Source organism: Bubalus kerabau, chromosome 11 (assembly GCF_029407905.1).
Source record: "Bubalus kerabau isolate K-KA32 ecotype Philippines breed swamp buffalo chromosome 11, PCC_UOA_SB_1v2, whole genome shotgun sequence".
In the NCBI taxonomy this organism is placed as follows: Eukaryota; Metazoa; Chordata; class Mammalia; order Artiodactyla; family Bovidae; genus Bubalus; species Bubalus kerabau.
Window position 1 is genome coordinate 30,500,020 of NC_073634.1, and position 7,320 is coordinate 30,507,339.

Genomic DNA, 7,320 nt, shown 5'->3' on the forward strand with positions numbered 1-7,320 from the left:
ACTATTAGGAAATTCATTAATCAAGGTCTTGTTTATACGCCTATTTGTCAACCAAACTATTTGTTTGACTTGTGGCCTCCCTGGTTTATTACGGTCATTTCTGTCATCAGCAGAGCGGGGCCGCTGGAATTTCACACATAGGCAGGGCCTGCAACTGTCTTCCTATGTTGTCTTGGTTGCCTTCTCCAAGAACCAGAGCTCTCATCAGGGGCCGAGATCTGTCTTCAGTTAACAAATAGCTGCTCTTTGTAATCCAATGGCTCACCGGACCTTAATGAATTGATTTGCTAATCACTGTTTCCTGTTTCCAGAAGTTGACCTCTGAAGCACCCTCCTGCTCTTAGGGGAATGTCATCAGGAAGAAACTGCAGGCTGAAAAGCAACAGCGGGGTTGAAGGGGACTAGCAGCTCTCGGAAGAACCTGCGGTCCTGCCCCACCTGGATGTGGTCTTATAAGGTCGTCTCTCACTACTGCCTCCCTCTACCCCGTTCATTTCCTTCCTGCCGACTTGGCTCATGACTGCCCACCCCACCCCCAGCCCAGAGATCAAGCTCCTCTAGAAAGCCTCCCCGAGACCTTGAAAGCCAGAAAGGATTTTGTCCCGCCTCGGGCTTTCAAACTGTGTGTGTGTGTTAGTTGCTCACTTCTGTCCGACTCTGTGGTCCTGTGGAACCCACCAGTCTCCTCTCTCCTTGGAATTCTCCAGGCAAGAATACTGCAGTGGGTAGCCATTCCCTTCTCCAAGGGATCTTCCCGACCCAGGGATTAAACCCAAGTCTCCTGCATTGCAGACAGATTCTTTACCATCTGAGGAACTAGGAAAACTCTCCAACTACTCAGTCCCAATGATTGTCTCTGCTCTGTTCTGTTGGCTCTGTTCCTATGCAGCTTTGCAAACTGCACTTCAGCTAGTAGCTACTGGGTAAGTTTTTGAGGGCAAGCCAACCTTAAGGGTTTCACAACTTTGCATCCTTTCTCCTTGGCCCGACTACCCAACACACACACACATAAAACGCGGACCAACAGAGAGTACCCTGCTCTGTTATGAAATGTAACTTTCATTAGGGGTTTTACTTCCCCCTAGACCCTAAGGTACCCCTGTTGAAGGCCCTGCCCACAAGCAAATAGAAAATGATAATCACCTTGGCAACCACTTCTCCACTTTCATCTCCTAAGCTGAACTAATTTCTGGGGTTTCCACCTCCTCTGAGCCAGTGCTTCCTGTTGAGGAAATATATGTCAAATGATTTCACCATTCAGAGTGATGATCAGAGTGGATTTCTGGGTAGCATGCAGGCAGGGGAGGCCCCCTTTAAAAAGTAGACATCCTTGATTACTTTGAAGGGAAAAGGGTGAAGGGCTTTGGGGGGAGTGGGACGAAGGGTCAGATTTCTCCAGAATGACTCAGAGTAATACCTCCTCTCAGCAGCCACCCTATGAATTCTGACACATCTCAAAAAACAGGAGTCTGGAAAAAGCAGTCAGAATCTCTTACCTTCTGCAAAAAGCTACTGTGCACAGTCTGTCCCTTTGTAGTTTGAGGATTTTTTTTTTTTTTTAAATCAAACCATCTTGGAAAAATCAAAAAGCAGATGCACCCATAATTGAAGTTGGCAAGAGCAACAGAAACCTTGTTATAGGTGTTATAGGCCCTCATACCCCAATTAACCTGGGGGTGCGGGAGTGGAGGGGCTGTGGGTTTCTCTGCACAGATGTCTTGGGGGAGAGGCCCTGGTGGGCAGGAGATTTAGGTACCCTGAGATCCTTCTGGAAACTAAGGCCCAGGACCCTCGGCCAGTCCTGATGTAGAATCACTCTCCAGCGTTGGAAAAGCCACATCCAGGGGAGTCCTGGCCCCGGGCTAGTCCTGGAGAAGTGGGGCTGCTATGCGGCTGCCAGCCCACCCGAGAGAGAGCGGGGAGCACCCACAGCCACGACCCGGGGCCGAATTTTACTACCTGCCGTTTACCATTCTGACGGGAAAACAAATTTAAAACACCTGGGCATTTATGTCTCTGATGGGTCGAGTTGCACTGTTCCATTATATTAAATAATCCAGGCGGTGTGCTTCAAAGGCTGCCATCTCCAGGAGGGCGGGCTCGGGAAGAGCCTTGTGCGGGTTCAGAGGTGGAGGCTTGCAGAGGGCCCAGGGTTTTCACCTGGGACACATGGCCCCTCCAGGCCACACCCTGGCCCTGCCGACACACCCCTGCCCCAGACTTAATGGCAAAATGGGATTTACTACATGTGATCCGGTCACACAGCTGCATAGGTCAAGGTGGGCACTGAGCAGACAGGAGGTTGGGGTCGATAGAACACTCAAAAGGCTAAGACTGGATGGTGAGAGTGGGTCAGAAGAAGCTGCGGGAATGTTTAGGACACATTTGAGACTTGGGGCCCAACAGACCTCTGAGGCTGGGGCAGCCAAGAGCAGCATGGCGTTGGGGGTGGGATGGGGCAGTCCTCTGGCACCCTCCAGAAAGGAGCCCTCAGTATTGACACTGACAGTGGGTGGGGGGTCCAGGGCTTTCCCTGAGCTCAGGAGGTGAAGACCACCTGCCCAGGAACCACACAGATGCTTGAAGACTGAAACCTACAGACTGGTTTATGGGCTCACACAAAATCCTCCTTGGAAACTTCCAGAAAATACCAGAGGAGGGGTAGGGTTGGGCTGTGAGCTGCTCTGGCCTGGAGTGAGGGCTGTGAAGTTCCTCAGCATTTGTTGTCTGCCTGTGAAATGGAAATAAGGCCTCCTGCTCCCTCTACTCACAGCCCTACTCTGAGGAGCAGAAGGGTATTTCTGAAAGCACATTGTACACCTAGGATGATACAACTGAAGGACTTACCTGGGGTTTAGAGGTTAAGACTCCACACTCACAATGCAGGGGCACAGGTTCCATCCCTGGTTTAGGGAGCTAAGATCCTGCATGCTGCACAGTGTGGTCAGAAAAGAAATGATACAGCTGAGTTCCTGTTAGTGCAGTTATGAACAGGGAGCCTGAAGAACATCTCACAGCTGCAGCAGCAGGAAGAGAAAGGCTGGCAGAAGGGGTCTCACTCCCAACCTGAGGGGTCCAGCCCCCACCCTGTAGGGCTCTCTCCCTCCTCCCTGTACCTTCTCCCAGCATCTCTGCATGTCATGACTCCTTCCCAGTCTCTGGTGCCATCCAACTCAGCTACAGCATCAGGGTGTAGAGAAAACACCACCATGACGTCTCTTCTCTGTACAGCTAAAAGGTTTGCTAGAACAGGCATGCTCTTTGGTTTCACAGCTGCTGTGTGGATATAATCAGCCCATACACACGTGCAGCAGAACACTTAGGAAGCTGCCTGCCTCGGACCAGGGCTTCAGAGGCCCAAGTCCCAGACCTGGTCTGCCTCCATCTAACTGTGGCCTCCAGGGAACACATCACTTCACCTCCTCCGTCTTGTTACTTTGCAACTGAGTCCACAGGGCTGCAGTTCATGAAGCCTCCCAACCCCTTCCATGATTCTTGACCATGGCAGCACATGTGAGTCATCTGAGGGACTTCGAAACAGAGCTATTGCCTGGGCTCCACTCCCAGAAGTCCAGAAGTTTCTATGTAATAGGGCTGGGATGGAACCTCAGGAGATTGCATCGTGTAAGCACAGCTGGAGATACTTGCGCTACTTGCTGCAAGGATTTCATTTAAGCAACAGTTCAGTCTATGTGGAGTGACCGGGGGCCCGAACCCGGAAACCCTAAGAGGGAGCCCCTGGGAGTCTCATTTCCCCTCCTGGAAAAAAACGCTTAAGAATTCAAAAAGCCCTGAAGGTGATTTCATGGGCTTCCCTGGTGGCTCAGGCAGTAAAGAACTTGCCTGCAATGTGGGAAACCCAGGTTCGATCCTTGGGTCAGGAACATTTCCTGGAGAAGGGAATGGCTTACCCACTCGGGTATTCTTGGCTGGAGAGTTCCCGACAGAGAAGCCTAGTAGGCTACAGTCTATAGAGTCACAAAGTCAATGGAGTCAGACATGACTGAGTGATTAACACCTTCAAATGATGGTACGAGGCCACCAGCTGTCCTAAGTAGGTCTGTTAAAAGTAGGCCCAGCCATGGCCTCAGTGTTAGTTGAGTTCACTGGACACAGAAATACAGCACTGAACTACCTGGTCTCCTGGGAAGGACAGGTCTGTGCTGGAGAGACCCCCAAGATGAAGGGGCCCTTTGAACCCCCATGCCATCCAGGCAGCATCTGTGACCTCTGTGTGGTCAACCATCCCTCCAGGCCTCAAGGGAACCAAAGACCTGGGGGCCATAGTTTGCTCTCCCACCATGTAGAATGTCTTCTGAGCAGACATGAGACCCCAGAAAGTCACTGCTCTGTGGACTAGAAGGGGAAGGACTTGGGGAGCAGTGAAAAGTTCTCCATCAACGAGTTTAAAAGAAACCCTCTATTAATCTTCAAGGATACCAAATGGCAGATGTTGGCGCTCAAAGCGGCCTCCAAGGAGCACCTACCGACTGGCAGGAAAGTTCCTTATCCCTGTGTTACCTCTGCCATAAAAACCCAGAGGAAGGGCTGATGATGTGTAGTCCATTGGTCTGCTCTAATGAAAGAGTCATTTCTAGCTAACCAAACCCCACCTGAATGGGTGCAACCGACATGCTTGGAAAGACTTCCTTTCTGAAGTAATAAAAGTAACACTTTCCCTTGATTGCATGTTCGATTCTAATGTGCTTGCACAGAATGACACTTCACATCCTCTTTAGATAAGTGAGGCAGGTATCAATATTAATGTCATTGTTTTACAGACTAGGCACCTCATGTCTAAAGTGGCAGGGCAAAAGCATTCTGTAAACCGGGTCTCCTGACTATCTGCCATGGACTCATCTGCATCTCATGTTGCTGATAGCAGTTCTCTCTTCAGCTACAACCAAGTTTATACCATTTGCTTGTTCAGGAATTTTATTTTTAACTTTAAGGCATATGTTGTGTCCTCACTTATAAAGATGTAAAGAATGAAGTAAAATTCTGTCTGAGGGATGTTCCCAGCTTTGCAAAGATGTGTATGCATGTGTCACTCACATGAAATAAAATAACCAAAATAAGATAATATTATAGATATTAAGATATAATGGTCCATGGTTATCTATAGACAATGAGACTGTGGTTAACTTTCTTCCTTTTGCCTTTCTCTGTATTTTAAGCCCTTTAAAACGAGCACATGTTGATTCTGAGAGTTTTGAAACAAGGTATTTTAGAAACAGAGTTTTGCTTTAGCAAACTGTGCAAGAGTAAGCTTCAGCTTGGCCCCACCTGCATCATCGTGAATTTCAAGATGGCACCTATCCAGTTGGGAATGACAATCACCAAGGGAGGGCTTGTGGCTTAGCACCCCAAGCGAAGCCCCACATTTATGGCTGTTAGCCATTACAGTGGCCGATTTCTCAGGGATCACTCCAATTAGGGTCTTCTCCACGGCTTACAACACCGCCTTCTGACTTCAGACAGGGAGCATCTGTGGTACAGCTGGAGCAGCAGGGTTGGAAAATCAATCACTGCCCAACAACTGTGCGACTGATGGCCCATCAATCAGAAACACAAGGCATTCACTCCATTTATAAGACACGTACATTTCCAGCAAATCTGCAAATGCAATGAGCAGCCCCGGTGATGGAGAAATGGCAGCACCAGTCACTCTGGACTCACAAGGATCACAGGCCAGCACCACCAATGAAGCATGATTCGCTCTCCGAGCCCCTGCCATCCTCAGGGACCCTGAGTCCTCCCGATACCCACAAGCAGGGCTGGCTTTGAGATTTTTATTGGCCCTGAAAGCTACTTGTGCTATAACTCTGTGGGAATGCATCAGTACTTGAAGAATTTCTTTGAGATTTTCTAAAATGCCCATTTCCTCCTTTCTTTCTTTTCCCTTTGCCTTCCCTTTCTCCTTTTTTCCTTCTTTCTAACCTCCAAATGTTAAAGGAGAAATGTTTGTTCCCTAGATTATGGTCAGGTGATGACCAGATCTGTGGGACTTTAATACTCACTCACATATGAGCAGACTTCTGTGGTGAATTTACTTTCTTAGTAGCCAAAAGACTTTGCCACAAGGCCCGTCTGTACAAGATATGACTCACATAGTATTTCTGAGGCTCTGGGTATATAGGTTCTGAATAAATATATGAATAAAACAATCCAAGTTCACGTGGAAAAGCACCAAAGCTGCTTCTCTTCCCCCCAGGACACCCTGATGCTGCCTGGTGATACCTTCTTCACTAGCCCCTGGAGGAAGTTGTTGCACTTTGACTAATGTTGTGGAAAGATAGTCCAGCCATTATCATTGGTCCCTACCAGGGTCATTTAATACATCCCTCTTCAAATAATAATAATGAACATTATATGCTGTTGTGTGCTCTGTAGATGATCTCATTTGACCCTAAAATTCTTGTGAAATAGTCATTATTATTATTACAGATGAGGACTTTGAAATGGAACTAAGGGGAAGAATATTTCATGAGGATCTCTCAGTGATGTGCCTGGCACCATGCTAAGTGAAAGTGAAAGAGTTGCTCAGTCGTGTCTGACTCTTTGACACCCCATGGACTGTAGCCCACCAGGTTCCTCTGTCCATGGAATTCTCCAGGCAAGAATACTGGGATGGGTTGCCATTCCCTTCTCCGGGGGATCTTCCCAACCTGGAGATTGAACCCCAGTCTCCTGCATTGCAGGGAGACTCTGTACCATCTGAGCCACCAGAAGCACTGGTGAGATTATATATTTCTTAGGACAACCCTGAGCAGTGTGGCATGTATATATTATTAGCCCCACATTATAAATAAGGAATTAAGGCTTGAAAAAGACAAAGAATCAGAGAGGTTGTAAGACATGCCAAGGTTATAGGATTTAAATCCAGGACTTTTGACTGCAAATCCTCAAAGCTTTTGGACTACAGATTTTGAACTAAAGTGTGGTAGAGGTGTGCAGGCTTCCCACGTGGCTCAGTGGTTAAGAATCTGCCCGCAATACATAAGACACGGGTTCGATCCCTAGGTCGGGAAAATCCCTTGGGAAGGAAATGGCAGCCCACTCCAGTATTCTTTCTTTCTTTATTTTTAATAATTTTACTTATTTTTGGTGCTGCTGGGTCTTCACTGCTGCACGGGCTTCTCTCTAGTTGCAGGGAGTGGGGCCACTCTAGTGGTGCACGGGCTTCTCAGTGCGGTGGCTTCTCTGGTTGGGGAGCACTGGCTCTAGGATGCTCAGCCTTCAGCAGTTGTGGCTCCCAGGCTCCAGAGCACAGGCTCAAAAGTTGTGGCTCATGGGCTTAGTAGCTCTGCAGCATGTGGG

The 7,320-nt window shown here is 48.4% G+C and overlaps 1 long non-coding RNA gene across 1 annotated transcript; it reads right to left on the reverse strand.

The window, feature by feature from the left end:
• Nucleotides 1-236: 236 nt before the first annotated feature.
• On the reverse strand, nt 237-2,124 carry LOC129622386 (uncharacterized). Its single transcript, XR_008699945.1, has 3 exons — nt 2,001-2,124; nt 1,144-1,222; nt 237-372 (listed from the first exon to the last, which is right to left on the reverse strand). It is a non-coding gene; the product is annotated as an uncharacterized LOC129622386 (long non-coding RNA).
• Between the last annotated feature and the right edge of the window lie 5,196 nt (nt 2,125-7,320).